Source organism: Dermochelys coriacea, chromosome 1, assembly GCF_009764565.3.
Source record: "Dermochelys coriacea isolate rDerCor1 chromosome 1, rDerCor1.pri.v4, whole genome shotgun sequence".
Taxonomy (NCBI): Eukaryota; Metazoa; Chordata; order Testudines; family Dermochelyidae; genus Dermochelys; species Dermochelys coriacea.
In genome coordinates this window covers 338,308,884-338,327,484 of record NC_050068.2, presented here as the reverse complement: position 1 = coordinate 338,327,484, position 18,601 = coordinate 338,308,884, and the positions used below count along the sequence as shown (strand labels likewise).

Here is an 18,601-nt window from a genome sequence, read left to right as displayed (position 1 = left end):
GTAGTTAAGCCCTGGAACAGGCTTCCGAAGGAGGTTGTGGAATCCCCGTCACTGGAGGTTTTTAAGAACAGGTTGGACAAACACCTGTCAGGGCTGGTGTAGGTTCACTTGATCCTGCCTCAGCACAGGGGGCTGGACTAGGTGATCTCCTGAGGTCCCTTCCAGCCCTATATTACATGATTCTATGCAGTTTTGGTCTGGGTCTGTCTCCGTACTGTGGGCTGGACTGTGCCACTCAGGCTCAGCTCTGAGCTGGGATTGGGGGAGAGCTGCCCTGGGAGGCATTATGACTCTTATATGGGCACAATACCGCCCCGAGGGGATGGTTCAGGATGTGGTGCCCCTCTGCATACACACAGCACTCCTGGCTGGGGAGTGTAGGCTGTGAGGTGTGGTCCTGCCTTCTCCCCACTCTCCTTTTGTGAGGCCCAGCTCCCACAGATGCACTAGTCTTGAGCAGCCTTTGCATTAAAGGAAGCATAGGAGCCACGGCGAAGCTAGGAGTGGAAATTTGGGTGGGCCCTGACTTTCGGGTGGCCAGGCAATGACAGTCTGTGCTATCCACTGGCCATGCCGGCTGGCTGTGCAGCCTGGCGGGGGCAGGGAGTGCTGGCCCCTCGGCTGTGCCCTGACTCTGCAGCAGGGGAAGAGAGGGACCCGTTGCCTCATTGCAGGGTATGGGCTGCTCGCCTTCAGCTGGGGGCTCGCGTCTTCTGTGGGCTGTACGGCCCCTGTGTGGGGTCGGCTCCAGCTGTGCTGCAGGGGCATGAACAAGGGGCGCAACCTGGCCTGGACTCTGTATTGAGTTGCCCAGCAAAGTGCATCCTCTCCTGGGAGCTCTGCAAAGAGACCGGCCTCGCTGCTGCTTCCCGCCGTGCAGGGGATGAACTGTGCGGAGAGAGCCACGAGCCAATGGGTAGTTCCCGAGCACCTGCTAGCTCAGCTTCTCCCCTGACGCCACACCCTCTTCCTGGCCCTTGGTGCTCCCAGACACAGGGCTTCACTTACCGAGCCGGGCATGAGCGAGGGTTGGCTCAGAAAATGGCAAGGTAGAATTGCCAGAGCTAAAGGGCAGGCCCATAGCTCCGTCCTGAAGTTCAGGTGTCTGAGTGACGCTCCGGGCCACTGTGGCAACACTAGACCCCTGCTCAGATTTGTGTGAGCCTGGAACCAAGACCAGCCGTGGCTATGCCCCGGTAGGAGCTGCAAGTGTGGCCTGCCCTTTAGCAGAGATGGGGAGGGGAAGACAGTTCGCTGGACACACAGCCAGTACTGCTACAGTCCCTGCTTCCTGCCCCCAGCAATGACAGGATCTTGTACTCGTGACAGCAATCAATTTACCCACCAGTGACATGTACCCACTTCTGGAGTGAACCACAGTGGCTATATAACAGCGCACAGCAACACTACACCAGAGTTTGGGACAGAAATTGAAGAATACCATACACAGTTTGAAACTGACTAGTGCCTAACTTCTGTCACACCAATCCATTCCGTGCCTAAGCGGGGAGAGGCAGCACAAGGGGCTGCCCCAGAATCTCTAAAACTAAAGAAAGAGCATTTCAAGGAGTTTCCTCCTGTTCTCATGCAGCATGTTTGATGCAGGCCGAACTTTCTAATGCTTCCCAGATGCTTCTGGATGGCCTCCAAATCTCCACAGTCTCACTCAGGTATACATCTCCCCTCCCCCCCATCCAATTTCATCTTGCTGCATAAGTCCAAGTGGAAGCCTTCTGTTGCCATGCCACCGTTTCCTAAATGGCTATAGAATTTCCCATGGCACCTAAACCTCTCCAGAGTTTGTTTTTTTTTAAATCCCAACAAGTTTAACATCACAAGAGGCTATAGGAGGAGCCTTAGCAATTTGCTTTTCTCCAGCCTGCTTCATCATTGCGCTGTGCATGCGCGTATGTAAACCAGGCACCATATCTTATTACAAATCCCCTAAGACACCCTCGTCCTCTACAGCAAATATTTCATTTGAAAATGAAGGGGTCCAATCGCCCCGCTTGATACAAAAGCATACGTGGCAGTTGGGTACCATGGTGACAGGCACCCTAGAGAAACCCAACATAGAGTTTCAGCGATGCTAATAAGAGTTACTATTCATGTATATATCAAGGGCAAAATAGACCTTTAAAAAACAGTGTGATCTACAGTCTCTCGCTGATGGGAGTAAAGTTTCAGTAACAAATGAATATGGTAAAAACTGAAGAGATTCTCTGTGACATTGCATAGGGCAGGCGCATGCTGATAATAAAGGGGTTGGAGTGGTTGTTTGGTTTGGGGATTTAGGAAGCTTAATTGAAAGTGCTGTTATGAAGATTTTTGACTACAGGATATTGTGCTGATTCTGAAAGCCATTTGCTTGATACAGCAGTTTTCACAGTAGACTTGTCCTATGCAAATACTGTCTAACAGCATTAGGTTCATATGTTTTGCTGTTCTGCCATTGGTAGAGTTGTTCCTGACTATACTGGTGCTTTCAGCACAGAAGGAGAGGATACCGATGATAGTTCAGTGTGTGTGGTATGGCTGTAGCCACACTGGAACCCATGTGGCTAGGAAACTAAAACAAGAGTGAATTTATTTTGATTGAGAGATTTTGAACTTCTAAGAAGGAAAAATCTAAACACAGAATCAAAGCCTTGCACATTTGCCAGCACAGCATTCATTGTCTAAAAGCACTCACACACTCTTACAATAATCACATCGCGTAAGGACTTATATGGGACAAAATGGGTTAGAAATTGTTTTGAATAATTTCCAGCGTGTTTTATGTTTACAAATACTGCAGCTCGCCTTCTAGACTGGGTATGAAGCAGTGTAATAGTAATACTTCGTTTTTATATGAAGTTCTTCGTTTGCTGATTTCAGTGAACTTTGCAAACTTCGCTTAATTAAGTCATACAACACCTGGTGAAGCAGGTAAATGACAAAAGGGTCACTTAACCTCCCAGCACGTAAAAGGTAGCCACCTCTGGGATGGAACGCAGCAACCAGCATGAGGCAACATTCCACAACAGAAAAGACGCAAAGAAGCAAGCCATATCCAATTGAAAACTGCAGTGGGAATATAAAGCAGAAAGTGTCTAGTTGCCTGAAATGGAATTTGGAACATTCCTACTCTTACGAAAGTGCAATGGGCTCTTTAAGTACCAAAAGAGGCCAAGACCCTGGGTTCGGTTCTATCTTGTGTTTTAAGTTCCTCCATGGATTTAAAGAGGATCCCCCTGGGAATACACTCATTGTACAGGGATACTTCATGGAGCTGCTGGAACATCTCTATGCCAGCCCTGGAATAGGGGGTGTAGCAGGGAAGTGATCATGACCAGAGCACACCATGCTCCAGTGACTCGTCTGGTGGATGGCCCTTAGGGGGCTGTTGTAGCCAAAGAAGTAGGTCATCAGTCCCCCAGCTGCCCCATAAGGAGCTGGATTGCAGAGGTGGCTTGGAAAAGAGACTCAAACCCCTTGAGTTTGTATTTCATCAACATGACAGCGTCCCCCCACTCACCACACGGGAGCGTCTATTCAGTATTGAATCAGAGAGAAGAGCACTTTGGCAGTCAGTTGTGGTCTCTACTGGATAGATCTCAATACCAGGAAGCCGGGACACCTAAACTCCACTATAAGGCCACAGAGAATCATTTCTCTTCTTCCATTTTTCCCATCTACAAAGTGGGTAATATTGATACTCACGAACCTCTCTTGGAAGGGGGTTTGGGAGGACTAAGCAACTAGTGCTCATACTTTGCAAAATGCATGTGCCAAGAGGTTGTTAGGTGCCCAGTCCCCACCACCACCTCCTGAAGCACCAAGGCAGTGCCCGGTGGATTGCAATCCACATTTGATCCAGTCCAGCCCATCTTAGCCCTGGTGAAAGATCACTGTGCCACCAGGCAACATCTTCAGGAGATGCTACTGAACAATGAACCCGTCTAACTCTTACTCTCCTTTCATATACACCAAGATACTTCCCTCATCACCCCACTCCTCATCGACCTTGTTCTCTGTCCTCTCCATGGCGGTCTATCACTGGCCTCTTTACACATCACACCTTGCTCGGTGCGATAGCCTCCTGCACTCCAGCTCCTGCCGCAGCTATAGCATCCACTGCAATGACTCTCCATCTTTTCTCTCCTGTCTATACCCTGTGGTTTTACTCTTCCTTTGCTGTTATTTAAGCCCCCAGGACTCTCCTGGTATTATACAAATACTAACCAACAGCAATAATCATCATCCTATTTGTCCTCCTCGCTGCAGTCTTTAAGTCTGTAAAATATGTTGAGATACTGTTTGTATGAAAGATGCTGTACATCTAGAGTTGTGCTGTCATGAGTCATATCACCCATAAAGGCTTGATCCAATAGCCACTGAAATCAATGGCAAGGCTCTCACTGATTTCAATGGATGTTGGTTGAGGCCCTATATGATTTGACAGCCAGTTCACAGGATGCAGTAGCTGAAAATTTTCACTCTCCATTAATAAATTCAGAGTGCCTGGGGAGGAGAGCACTAGAAGATGCCTATCAGATCAGGAGTGGGTAATACTTCCTCACTAAATCAGTGATCACTCTTGTAGCTAGCTTCATTTTCATAATGGCACAGGTGCTACATTCCTAGCATGTGTCTTAAAAAACAACTTTACCTAGAGCACAAGGGTTTATTTTACATTCTCACAGGGATAGATCCAGCCAGCCTTACTCCTGGTGAGTTGACTCCTCACTTGCAGACTAAGGTCAGGTCCACACTACAAACTTATATCGGTATAACTATGTCACTCCAGGGTGTGAAAAAAAAATCACGGTGTCAACAGTGCTAGGTCGACAGGAGAGCTTCTCCCATCAACCTAGCTACCGCGTCTCGGAGAGATGGATTAATTACGCTGATGGAGAAGTTCTCCCATCGGTGTAGTAGCGTCTTCACTAAGGCATGACAGCAGTGCCGCTGCAGCACTGTACAAGAAGACAAGCCCCCAGGAACTACTAATAGCAATTTCTACCATTTTCCTCCCCTCCTGATTGATCCCCTTTGCAGAAAATACAGTTCCCATTAGCAGCTCAGGTTGGTGTTGATTCCCGGGCATTTCAAAATATTGTATCTAATTAAAGGAAGCAACAGCTATTTAGCCACCAAGAACTTCTGCCACAGTGCCCTCCGCACGCTTTGTGCTTAAATAAACTCCATGTTCAATGGCAGAAAATTATCAGACTTGTCTGCTGCTGAAACTATACACCACCAGCGGCTTTTCCTCCTACAGCACAAGGCAATTTGGGTTTATTCCTGCACCAGTGAAATCAGTGGAAGATTTGAATGGGAACAGCAGCAGGCCCACATACGCTGCTGTGGATGGGCTGATTATACTGTTCCTAAAGGTTACATCCCAAACCAAGCTCCCATTAAAGGCTGCTTGAAAGAATTGCTTTGCCACCGAACCTTAGAGGTATTAAAAAAAATTATGAATGGACCCCAGGTTATTGAGAAAGGACAAACCCCAAATAGTTCTAACATATTGGGGCCAGATCCTCAGCTGGTATAAATCAGCATGGCTCTATTGTGTCTCTCTTCTAAAATATTACTTGCTGTACATTTTCAGCAGAGATTAAGCTTCTGGTAACTTGTGCCAGAAAGGTTAGAATAAGTAGCTCTGAGCAGCCATCCTGAGCCAAAGCACGATAACATTGCCAGGGTCAGCAGCAAGCAACGGGTTCAAACAGTGTGCAGTCAGCTATTCACACACCAGCCCTCCTTGTGGGCCCTCTGCCATCCCCAGAACATGAAAGAGACTCAATCTTCTAGTTTAGCACCATCAAGATCTCTCTGGGGCCAGGGATTCAGTTTTCGGCAGGGAAAACGGCACAGCCACACAAACCAGAGGTCCCAATACCTTGCACTACACACATCCTCGGGGCTGTTCACAAAATCCGAGTCGTGTGAATCCAGAAGAAGCGAACTGAAGTCGGTGGAGTTACTCTGGTATAAAACTGGCACAAGGGGATGCTGAATAAAGCTCCGTAGCTTTAGAAAAAGGCATGTGCACTTTAACTGTAAGCTCTGTGGCGAGCCATTAAGTGCCATACAGAACACACACACAGACACACACAGTACTCACCATTCCATTTAAAAGAAATCTAAGTGCAGCTATTTTTACTTTGCTCAGGACAATGTTTTAAAGGCTGTGGTTCACATTTCTCCACAACCTGGGCTGTCTCTGAGCAAGTAGTGCTGGATCACTCACGCGCCTGGATGTGCCTTACTAAACCAGTGCCAGAGCTATTATTAGAAACAATTGTCTCTCCTGGAAATTTTGCATTAGATGCTCAAATCTACTTTTCTAATTCTCCCCCAGCAGCAAACAGGCTAACAATGCAGTGCAGAAAACAATCTTACATGTACCCATTTGCAGTGCATATAGATATATATACACAGAGAGATTAGAAACAGGGCTATTTATTTGCCATTTCTAGACTTTATATGTAGCAACTTTTCTGCTGCAATCTAGGAAGAGAAGCATGCCTGAAGTGAAAATATTTCCGGGGCTTTGCTTTTTCAAGCCCCAGCTCTGCATTTAACTTGCTGCAGCCATTTGGAATGTAGAAAGAACAGTCCATTTTAGCAGTCAATGGAAGCATGCATCCAGATTTGTCTGAATTCAAACATCTCCCCAACCCCAATGAATTCATACTGCTAGCACCTCTGCTTCTTGAACACAACATGTATTCATTTTTTAAAATCCCTCACACACACGTCTGTCTCTTCATTTAAAATCTGTGGGGGAGGGGAAGCCCTTGTATCTTGTAGAGAGATTTGTTTTTAATTGCACATGATAAGAGATAAAAGATCTATTTTGAGCTGTTCTTCCAACAGCATTTTAAATATGCAGCCCAAGCCATGGCCCCATCGAAGTCCCTATCTGAAAACAAAGGCACACGTTACCTTTATTTTTTTCACCTCAGCGGCAGCAGCAGCACTTCAGATTTCAACCAGATTGTCCACAGAAAAAAGCATCCCATTAAATCCAGATTAAGCAGGCCTTTGGCCTAACAAGCAGCATCCATTTCCCTGTCCCTCCTCCTCTGTGTGGTTCGCTAGGAGGCAGGCACAGCCCTTTTCTCCTCTTCTCTCCCCTCCCTCTGTGTGTGTGTCTGCAAGGAGTTCCACAATGCTACCACATCCCATCTCCCAGCTAACGGTCTCCTAGATAGACACTGGCGGCGATCCAGAGCGAACCACAGCAATCTCCATCCTCAGCGCGCGCGAGAGAGAGAGAGAGGGAGAAAAAACAACAACAAACCAAAACCTGCTTGCAACATTGCAAGATTTCACACATGCAGAACATGCCACCAGAAGAGCCTGGGAGCAGCTTCAAACCATTAGCCCTTCTGCAGGCTTTGCTTCTAGAGCTTTTCCTATTAATGGCTCACGTGCAGGCAAAAACACACTTTAAATGAAAGGAGGCTGGCTGTGTTGGGGGGGGAAGAGAGGTGGGGGCAAGCATCAGCCACTGACGCTGGGTCATGTGAAACATATGAACCCTTGGAGCAGCGTACAAGTATATTCATCTGGTGATCTGCTGAGCTCTGCCTTCTAACATCTGGGTTTATGACTAATGCCAAACCTGGGAAGGGAGATGAAAGATAGGCTGTATGGCGGGGTGTATGTGTGTGTGTGTGTGTGTGTGTGGATTTCCCTACAATGTCTGACACACACACACACACACACACACACACACACACACACACACACACCCCTTTAAATAATAATACTAGTAATCATGAGAAGAAGTGGCGGGCTGTGTGTGTGGGGGGGAAGCAGCCTGGACTTGTTAATCTTTCAATTTCCTTTCCGGCATATGCAGTCAGGGCAAAGTTATGTCTTGAATTATGCTAGCAGCAGGAAGGAGCTATGCTGAGTCGGTGAAAATATTCCTAAGGAAAAGGAAGAGGAGGGAACAAATCAGCACAAGCCCAAAGAAATCCTTCACTCTGGAGATCCTGAGTCTGTTGGAAAAGCAGCATCAAAGATGCAGCAGTCTGGGGCTGTATCCTGTCTACACACAGTATTTGTACCACTTTAACTATCCTGGTATAAAAAGGTACAAGCCCTCTAGTGTGGCTGCAGTGCTTAGACCAGTCTAGCTATTCCTGTATGGGAAGGGGAATAAACTATAACGGGAAAAGGCACCTTTATGCCAGTATAACTGTGCACACACTAGGGGTTGTACCGGTATAACTATACCAGTATAAAATCACACCCCTAAGTGAAACAGTTAAATCAGTGCAAACACTGTACAAACCAGATCTAAGCTAAGATGACCAGGTAGCAAGTATGAAAAATCAGGATGGAAGGGTGGGGAGAGGAAGGGGGCTATAGGGTCCTATATAAGACAAAGCCCCTAGTATTGGGATGTCTGATCACCTTAATCTAAGCTCATGTGAAAAGTGGTCCAAACCACTACAGTTTACCTGTAGCATTTGGGGTGATTGCTGTAAAACACTGGAGGGTGTTTTTCCTATTCTTAGTAAGGGAGCTTCCACATTTGCTTCTCACCATTTCCCTTTGAGGACTGGAGTTTCTCTTGCAAGGTAACCGCTGAACATTAGCTGTTGTCGAATATTTCACAGAAACTCTAGTGGGAAATGCTTTCCAGAAATAGCACTGATTTGATGTGAGGAAAATTTGAGAATCAGGCTTTTACAGAAATTGTCTGTATTAATTTGATATTACAGAGGTGCTGCTTGCAGCTCAGGCTGAGTTCAGTTTTGCAGTTAAAGCAGAGATTCAATTTTTGTTCTATAGGAGAAAATAGTGTCTCCTCCCCAGCAATGACAGCCCTGGTCCTCTGAATAGTGACTGGGTTTGAACAAAGATTGATTCCTATAGTGGGACTAGCCAGGAGAACTTGGTTTTATTCCCACCTCTACTGGGTGACCATGGTCAAGTCATTTCACCGCTCTGTGCCTCAGTTTCTCCATCTGTCCAATGGCAAGAAGAGTGCTAGCTTCCTTTGTTAAACACCGATAGATCAATGGGTGAAAAGTGCTACATACAAGTATTATCAGAGATAACCCATTTTCACGCTCAGAAGGTGCAGCTCAGCATGGCCAGAAAGGTCCCTGTTTCCAGGGCTTCGTGGTCTGGGCTTTGTGAAATGGCATAGCACATCTAGACGCAACCATGCTCGCCCTGAGGTCTCCAAATCCCAATCTCTCCGCCCCAGGTTGCTGCTGGCACTGATTAAATAAGTAGAAAAGTGATTATGCCCTCCAAGCGCTAAGGGCCAACGTGAGGAGGAGGTGGGGGTGCTGAGCCGAAAGCTGGGCATGTGACTGACCTTCCTCCTTTGGACATGGCTCCAGAGGGCAGAGCCCAGAGTAGCAGAGATAGGCCAGGCAGGCGCGCTCAGCCTCTGCCCTTAACACTGCAGTGTGCGAGAGTCTGTGGCTTCCATTTCTTCCTTTCCATGTCCTCCCGCACAAACTTCCTAGCCAGGAGACAGGAGAAGGGGGACACCGCAAGAAGGCGGAAAGCCACCCCCGACGAGAGGCAGGAAAAGACAGGCTTGCAGGGGCCAGTTTTTTCCCAGTTCAGCGTGTCCTATCTGAACACTTCTCAGCCAAGTGCACCCGTGTGTGTCGGACCTGCCCACCCAGGGGAATAGAAGCTGTTGCTGAGCTCCGCAGGGAGATGGAGCAGTCCCAAAGGAGGCTGCTCCGATCACACTGTTGAGCGGACTTAGAGGAGCAGCTGCAATGCTTGTGGAACCATGCACATTGGTATGCAAAGAGTCAACGCAGGCAGAGTCTGAGCTGGAGCATCCACAGCAGCACTGGCCACATGTGGGCAAGAGGAGCGGCATTTTCAGGAGTGGTCACTGCCTGTTTTATAAGCTGGGCAGCACCTGACCTGCTGGTGGCAACATGCTTTCTTGCTAGATGAGATGGACCTAAATGGTGATGCCAATTAGTACACGGCAGCAGTTCTCAAACTTCACTGCACTTCTAACAACAAAAATTACTACATGACCCTGGGTGGGGGAAGAAGGGGCAGAGCCTGAGCCCCGCTGCCCCGGGTGAAAGCATTCAAGCTTCGGCTTCAGCCGTGGGTCCCAGCGAGTCTAATACTGGCCCCGGCAACCCCATTAAAATGGGTTCAAGACCCACTTTGGGGTCTCGACCCAGAATTTGAGAACCACTGATACAGCATATAGCCCTGCTTTCTGTTTATGTGGCAACAGCACAAATGCCAGCTGATTTGGTCCCTTGTGCAATTGCTTTGGAAATGGATCTTCCCCGTTTTATAGTATTGTCTCCAAATTTAGCTGAAGCTGGACCAGAACTTTAAACCCATCATTTCAGGGACGGGTCAGATTCATACCCATCCTCCCACAGTTCTCACCCAGGTTGGATGAAAGGGAAGGTCCTATTTTATGGATTCTCATTAGCTGCAGCCCAAGATGGCTGAAATCTCACTAGAAAGCTGATCTCAAGAGATTTTTGGCATTTGTGGTGATCGGAGGGGAACAGAAACACAGATGCTGGAAGTAGGGGTGCTGCTGCACCCCCAGGCTTGAAGTTGTTTCAAACATATGCAGGGTTTACAGTTTGGTTCAATGGCTCTCAGTACCCCCACTATACAAACTGTTCCAGCGCCCCTGACCAGAAATCTTGCCAGAATAGCTCAGGACCTGAACTGCAGCCCTCACTGGCCTTGAATCCGAATGCCATGCTAAATCTAGTTGAGCACAGAATGGGAACAAAGCATTCCCAGTCCATCTCTCCTCAAAAATCACTGGTAAGGAAAGATGAATTTGTCTCAGGACATCACTCACCATGCAAGTGTCTGCTCAGGCTTGTTCCAGCACAGAAATGTGTCAGTCCAATGGACTTCGACCTCAATCAGGCAGCTACTTCAATTAGAAAAGCCCCAAAGTAATATCCCTCACCCATCTTCCTGCATCTCAGACCAGCCTTTGACTGAAAGCCATCCTCTCTTGACACAGCTTCCCACCACATATATAACGAACCACACCCTGGCGGTGCATTATTCTGTTCACAGTGGGAAAGGACGGCTTTTATGTTAAAGAAACGGCAAGAGACAGTGGAAGCCTCTAATTGAAAAGTGACACAGTTAATGTTCAGTAACAAACCTTCACTGGAAGGTGAGGTTCAGTCTGCTCAGAAGTGCAATTTGCACATTTCAGTGCAGCCTGGGGGATTTTCATTATCCTGGGCTGCAAAGGCCAACTCACAATGGCCCAAATCCTCTCCCCTCTGCACAGGGCCCCAAGTAAATGGGCTGGGCACTGGCCAGGCATTAAGATGGGAAAGAATCTTTCCCCCGGCCCACACCAGAAGCGCTTATCGGTAATGCAGGGCCATTTATCTAGCTTAGGTACTTACATGGCCCACATCACCACAGTACTTGAGCACCTCCCAGACATTAACATCTCGATCCCCACACCACCCCTCTGAGCAGTGCTATTACTGCCATTCTACAGATGCAGAACTAAGGCATGGAGAGACCAAGTGACTTGTCCAAGGAAGTCTGAAGCAGGGCAAGAAATTGAACCCAGGTCTTCTGAAACCCAGGCTAACAGCATAACCCCTGGACTATCCTTCTTCTCTGAAATACTCCTGCATCATTCCATGCAGGTGCAACGGCTAGCTAGAGCACCCAAGTAGACGTGAATCTACCGGCCATGTTACTGCTACAGCCTCAACCCACCATCCCCTTACGTAGAGATAACACCTTCCCATAGTCTGCTGAAGCTCAAATATACGGGAAAGTCACCAAAAAGACGGACATAGGAAACACGAATGCAGGAAACTTTAAGCAATGAGGGACTCACTTCTGAGCCATTTTCTGCATCTTCACCGTCATGATTCAGTGTCTGTGCTTTAAATAACTGTATAGTCAGAGCAGAGATAACATCAGGTTTGTGCACAAAGGAGCAAATGTGGCAAAGAGGAAGGGGTGCAGACTCAGTTCCTTTTTCTGCTAACAGTGGACACAGAACTTTCTTATCCTAAGGAGAGAGGCATTATCCCCAAACTTGCCCTGCTTCAATGCAGAGCTGCAGCCTAGAACCTTCCCCAGCCTGGTCCCAACTGGCTTCCTACTTCAGATTTAAAGAAACAGTACATGTAACCTCACAGCCTGCAGGAGAGAAGATAGGTTCCCAAGGAAGAACCAGGACCAATGTTTTCACTGATTCTGATGGCCACTGATTTTGGGTGCCTTGATATTGGGGTATTATAGGACCCAGAAACCATGGATTCAGTTCTCTAGAAGAACAATGTTGCGGGGACAACAGTAAGTGGGAAAGGTGGGGCACACAGAAAACAGTAAAGCAGTAGGAAATCATTTGTTTTGAGGGTCAGCGTTCTTCCCATTTCCCAGTCTCATACAAATCAATCAGAAGGGATAGTAGAGAATGGTATATAGATTCCCTCACATAAACAGAAACAAGAGTTTTCATTTATGTAGTCCCTTTAATCCAAACATCGCAAAGCGCTGCACAATATCGATTAACTATGCTTTGCAATACCCCTGAGAGGTAGGGAAGTGTTATCCCCATGGGCAGACACAGAGAGGCCTAGTAACTTGCCCAACATTATCCCCTGAGTTAGCAGCACAGCCAAGAATTAAGCCAGGATTCATGACTCTTTATCCCAATGCTGAAACCACTAGTCTCCACCTCTTCTCATGGACATATGTATTGAAATGCAGAGTTACCTAACAATAATTCTTCCAAGTGTGACTATTCACCTTATGCTCAAACCTCTTTAAATGTCCTAGTATAATTCAAAAGCAATAGTCACAATATTTTTCTTCAAGAAGTTTCCATAGCTTCACAAGGTCTCTGGGGCTGTCAATAGCCAAACAATGAAACTACGTAACAACCATTTAGTCTGGACTCGTCTAAGCTACAGTCACCAGGATGATTAGAAGCAGGCCGTAGCTCGTTCTTGCTCCAGCCAGTTTGTATCATGGCAGGACCTGAAAAGGGAACAGCAACCCAAATATTTACCTTTAAAATATGCAGAGAGAAGCATCTAGCAAGCAGATTCCCAGACTCAAAAACAACAACACACCCGTTGCTTGTTATTGCTTTCTGATAATAAAGTTACAAAAACACACAATGGCCTCATGAGAAAGAAAAAAATGTTGACAATCATTTCCATTCTCGTTAGCAAAGATTAAAGTATCAACATGCTTTATATGGAACGTGATGCTAGACTTGTGGGTGCTATCCAAATGTGAGAGCCGTTACATGAGCATTTCTAGCTCTAGCATTTTCAGAAGTATAATTCCAGCCTTATAAATATTGCATATGCCAGAACTGCATTAATTAGTACGAAGGGGGTTAGACGAAATGTCGCATAATGAAATAATACTTAGAGTGCTTTGCATCCATAGACTTTAAAGGACTTTGCTAAACAGAATGTCATTATCCCTGTGTGCCAGATGGTGACACTGAGGCACAAGGAGGTGAAGTGTAACTAAGTGATTTAGGAGCCTGTCACATTTTAAAAAGTGACGTAGGCGTTTCGGAGTCTAAATCTCATTGAAAGTCAATGGTGCTTATGCTCCCATGGCCCATATCTCTCAGCTATTTAAGTGCCTAACTCCCATTGAAATCAATGAGTTAGGCACCTAAATACCTTTGAGACTTTAAGTCACTTTTGAAAATTGGACTTTGAAAATGTTATACTCAGCAACTTGTCCAAGACCACAGAGTGAGTCAGTGGCAGAGGTAGGAATGGAACTGGTTTCTGCACTGTCAGGTGTCCACTGGACAATGCTGCTGCTTACCATTAATGAAAGGAATCAGACAGACAGCCCTGGAGAGCGAGGACTATATTCAGCCCTGCTGTAAGTGGAAGCAGCTCCCACTGAAGTCAATGGACATTGCGCACGGTTACAACAGGGCTCACTGTGCTCCTCAGAGCTCAGTTCAGTAATGACAGATGTGTCATTGTCGCTATGTGGCAAACAAACCTCTACACTAGGAAACTAGGAACTGGACTGAGATGACCCACTCATTACACATATGCCGCCAAGGAGTTCTCCGGTCTGAACTTCCGTCAGCCGTTACTCTCGTGGGCCTGGATTTGAGCCAGCGACCAAGAGGTGAAAAGTTCCATACCCTGTTACCAACCCAGTCCGCTTCTATCTCATTTGTGTTCAGTAATAGCCTGGAATGAATTGTCTTTCTGACATTGAGAGCCCGAACCAACCACGCAGAAACCACAGATGACACTTTCAGAAACGTGAAATGGAATCCATCATAAACAGCACCTCATTCATGTAGCTGGATATGGACCGGATGGCCTGTAAACGATTCAGGAGATAGAAGCTATAAAATACTGAGAGAAGTGCATTTCAGGCTGGGACTATCTCCAAATTGGCTGCATTGCCCACGAAATGCATCCGATGAAATGAGCTATAGCTCACGAAAGCTTATGCTCTAATAAATTTGTTAGTCTCTAAGGTGCCACAAGTACTCCTTTTCTTTTTGCGAATACAGACTAACACGGCTGCTACTCTGAAACCTGTCAAGATGTTTCCAGTTAACTCTTACCCAGAAATCTTAAACAGCTGAGAAAACTATGCCTCTTTACTTCCATCCCATTTATCTACTAGTTTCCAGGGCAATCCCTTAAATCCTGGGAGTGCAAAGGAGGAAAGTGAGGGGAAGAGGGAGAGTTTGGCTTTGGACAAAATATGCCTGCAGGGCATCAGATCAGTTTTCACAGACTATACAGAATGGATCCCGGGAAGCTAGAGGAGGAAGAAAGCAGAGCTTGACGTTTCCAGAGAGTCAGTGTAATAAACTCTCGGTTCATTGGACTACGAAAGTGTATGTCAGCAGGATGCTGAGTGATTATCCAGGCAAATAAAGCCGAGCTGGGGTAGTGTCCATAACTTAGGCTCTCTGTGAGGTAATGAGAGATGGAATATGGGCACAAGCCGGAATACCAGCTACTCAGCACTGGGGCTTAAGACTCTAGTCCTGGGCTGCGGCCCTGTGGAGTGCCTAGACCTCATGGTGGCTGGCTGTGTCCCAGATTGACCTACTCAGGACCTACTACAGATCTGCCTGGGCATGCAGGGGGACATAAAAGCAAACAGCCCTGCGGCACAGGGGCACTAACAGAGCAGCGTGGGGGATGTGGAGCCCATGCCAACAAACTTCCCACCCTCCCGTTGGGACACAAGGGCAGTGGGAGTCACAGCAGTCCTGTGGGAAGGGATGGATGCTTGCTTATTTTGAAACTTGATGTGAAGGGCTTGGGCCTGCTCCATCTCATTGGGAAAGAGCAGCGGTTGGCAAGCTTTGGCCCTGGCTTCCACTCTCCATGATTGCTGTGGGGTGGAAGGAGTTTTTTGGCCTCTAAAAGTCCCTTCTTCATGCTGAGCAAAGCTCAGGAGTGCTCCTTCATGGAGAATTGTTCGTAGGCCTCACAGCCCCATTAAAGACCTTTGCCAGTCAGCCAGGGTAGCACCAGCCCCGCTCTCCTCCCCCCCATCAGGACGCTGAGAGAAGCAAGGAGCATTCTGTGTACTTCCTCCACCCGTAGAATCGGATTGCCTCTATGGCAGGGATGGGGCAATATCACTGACTCCACCCTGCGGGGGATGGGAAGGGCACAAAATCATAGCAATGCAGGGCTGGAAGGGACCTCAAGAGGTCTTCTACTCCAGCCCCCTGTGCTGAGGCAGGACCAAGTAAACCACAGACTATCCCTGACATGTATTTGTCTAATCTAGTCTTAAAAGCCTCCTATGATGGGGATTCCACAACCTCCCCTTGGAGGCCTAGTCCAGAGTTTAACTATCCTTAGAGTTTGAAAGTTTTTCCTAATATCTAACCTAAATCGCCCTGGCTGCAAATTAATCCCATTACTTCTTGATCTACCTTCAGGGGACATGGAGAACAATCAATCGCCTGCCTCTTTATAACAGCCCTTAATATAGTTGAAAGCTGGTATCAGGTCCCCCCTGGGTCTTCTTTGCTCAAGGCTAAACATGCTCAGTTTTTTAAGTCTTTCCTCATAGGTCAGCTTTTCTAAACCTTTTATCATTTTTGTTGTTCTCCTCTGGGCTTGCTCCAATTTGTCCACATCTCTCCAAAAGTGTGGTACCCAGAACAGAACACAGTACTCCAGCTCAAGGCCTCATCCATGCTGAGTACAGCGGGCAGTTACTTCCTATGTCTTACATATCACTCCTGTAAATACACCCCACAATGATATTAGCTTTTTTCGCAACTGCACTCCATTGTTTACTCATATTCAATTTGTGAGGCCCTATAGCCCCCAGATCCTTTTCAGTAGAACCACCACCTATCCAGTTATTATATGCACTTGGTTTTCCCTTTCTAGGTGTAGTACTTCATACTTGTCTTTGCTGAATTTCATCTTGTTGATTTCAGACCAACCTTACAATTTCTCAAGGTTATTTTGATTTCTAATCTTGCGCTCCAAAGTGCTAGCAACCCCAGTTTGGTGTCACCTGCAAATTTTATAAGTCTGCTCTCCGCTCCATTATCTGAGTCGTTAATGAAAGTATTGAATAGTACCGGAGCCAGGACTGACCTCTGTGGGATGCCACAAGATACATCTTCCCATTTTGATGGTGAATGGGGAATGGGCTGCTACTGCAGAAGACCTCAGGAGGCTGTATGCAAGGAAGAACTTCCCATTCAGCATACAGCTACCTCCGGGGCAGAGGGGCACCTTAAGGCTGAATAAAGCCTTTGGAGGGTTCTTGAAATGACTCTTGATAGTTCATCAGTAGGCTGGGCACTTGCCTCCTTTGCTACAGAAAAACAGTGTAGGTAGCAAAGGCCTGAGGACAAGCTTTAGGTAACTGAGATTGTTGACCTCTTTATGAAGAACGTCAGGGATTACAATTAACCAGTCCCAGTATAGACCACTGAGTAGCCTTCTCTGTTATGGAAAGACAATTGTGAATGAAATAAAATTAACTAGTTGACTGCTCTTGGGTATAGAGTATTCTTCCTCCTAAGTGACACTCATATGGCACCAAACTGGTACTTGTACTCTGTAGGACTTGCTGCTACATTATTACTTAGGTCAGCAGTGACTAGCGTCACTATAATAATAGCAGGTTTCAGAGTAGCAGCCATGTTAGTTTGTATTCGCAAAAAGAAAAGGAGTACTTGTGGCACCTTAGAGACTAACAAATTTATTTGAGCATAAGCTTTCGTGAGCTACAGCTCACTCCTGATGAAGTGAGCTGTAGCTCACGAAAGATTATGCTCAGATAAATTTTTCAGTCTCTAAGGTGCCACAAGTACTCCCTTTTACTATAATAATAGTCATTTTTGTTTACTTTGCTTCTTTCTTCCAAACTGCCCTATGTATTTTATAAGAAACCAGATAGAACAACAGTATCTTGTGTTTAAACAGTGCCTTCTATCTCAAAATTAATGTTGATCAAAAAGCTTTTCCTGCCAAAAATGGTGTGATTTTAAAAACAAAATTTTTTTCACAAACAGCTCTGTGCCTTTCTTTTGATATTTTAAATAAAATCTTGAAAACATAAAATGATATTGAAATGGAAATTGAAACTTTTTCTGGTAAATAAAAAAATCTCAAAAGCCATTTTGATAATGTTTTAGACAATTTTTCAAATACAAAGGTTTAAAGCAACTTTTAAAATTAAAAAATGTTTTATGGCCCCATGCAAACAAACAACAAGTGAGTGTGAAACACTTGGAAATGAAAACAATATCAGCAGTTCATATTTTTTTTCAAAAGTAAGATATTTTTCAACCAACCCTACTCAAAACAGGTTACAAACACTAAACGGGTGCAATCAGTTTAAAATCAGTTAAAAACATTTAAAAATGAGTTATATTCAGGCTCAACAGTTGTGGTACTCTCTGAGCCATCTCACAAATTTCTGTTATTTTACAATCACATTTTTTCTATTGTTATATTTTTTCTCTGCCCTGTTGCAGTATGAAAAACCCACACAAACAATAGGGGAAACTGGCTGCAATGATACAGGCCAAATAGATTTATGTTTTTTAAATTGATGTTGTCCTTTTAATTAAGACTCAGACTACCTCTGTGAGGTGAGATTATTATCCAGGTTGAACAGATGGGGAAAACTGAGGCACTAGAAGATTAATTTACCTAAGGTCATGTACCAAATCAAAGGCACATTGGGGAATAGAACCTATATCTCATGACTACTAGTCCTTTGTTTTAACTCCAAAATCATTCTACTTCCTCACACTAATTAATCAATCAGTATTTAACAAAGGCTATTTAACTTCTGATAGTTTAATCTCCAATTTCTACATCACATCTGATTTGTTTTTTGGAGTCTTACCAGGCAATGCTTGCACACAAAGCAAGTAAACAGCAAATAAATCTTCACATAATGGAAAGTTCAAGGGAAAGATATCTTTTGCTGGAAAATACTTTTCTGACTGATCATGTTTGCATTTAGGTCCAGTCAATCGCTTTAATAAGAAACACCCAAATTACACTTAATCCAAAAGCATTTAAAGTGGGTTTGGTATCTTATAAACAAACATTGCAACCATCATAATATC

The 18,601-nt window shown here is 45.7% G+C and overlaps 1 protein-coding gene across 12 annotated transcripts in view; it reads right to left on the bottom strand.

Moving 5' to 3' along the window:
- The window catches only part of FRMD4A (FERM domain containing 4A), a 545,903-nt gene that overhangs the window by 194,039 nt on the left and 333,263 nt on the right, over positions 1–18,601 (bottom strand). The window contains exon 1 of one of the 12 annotated variants that reach the window (XM_038383366.2): positions 6,940–7,471. The exons of 10 other annotated variants lie outside the window; for them this stretch is intronic. The gene's annotated coding sequence lies outside the window, so the exon portion shown is untranslated. Of the gene's footprint in view, positions 1–6,939; positions 7,472–18,601 lie in introns of those variants that run through there. One more of the 12 variants, XM_043498272.1, reaches the window with a different exon arrangement.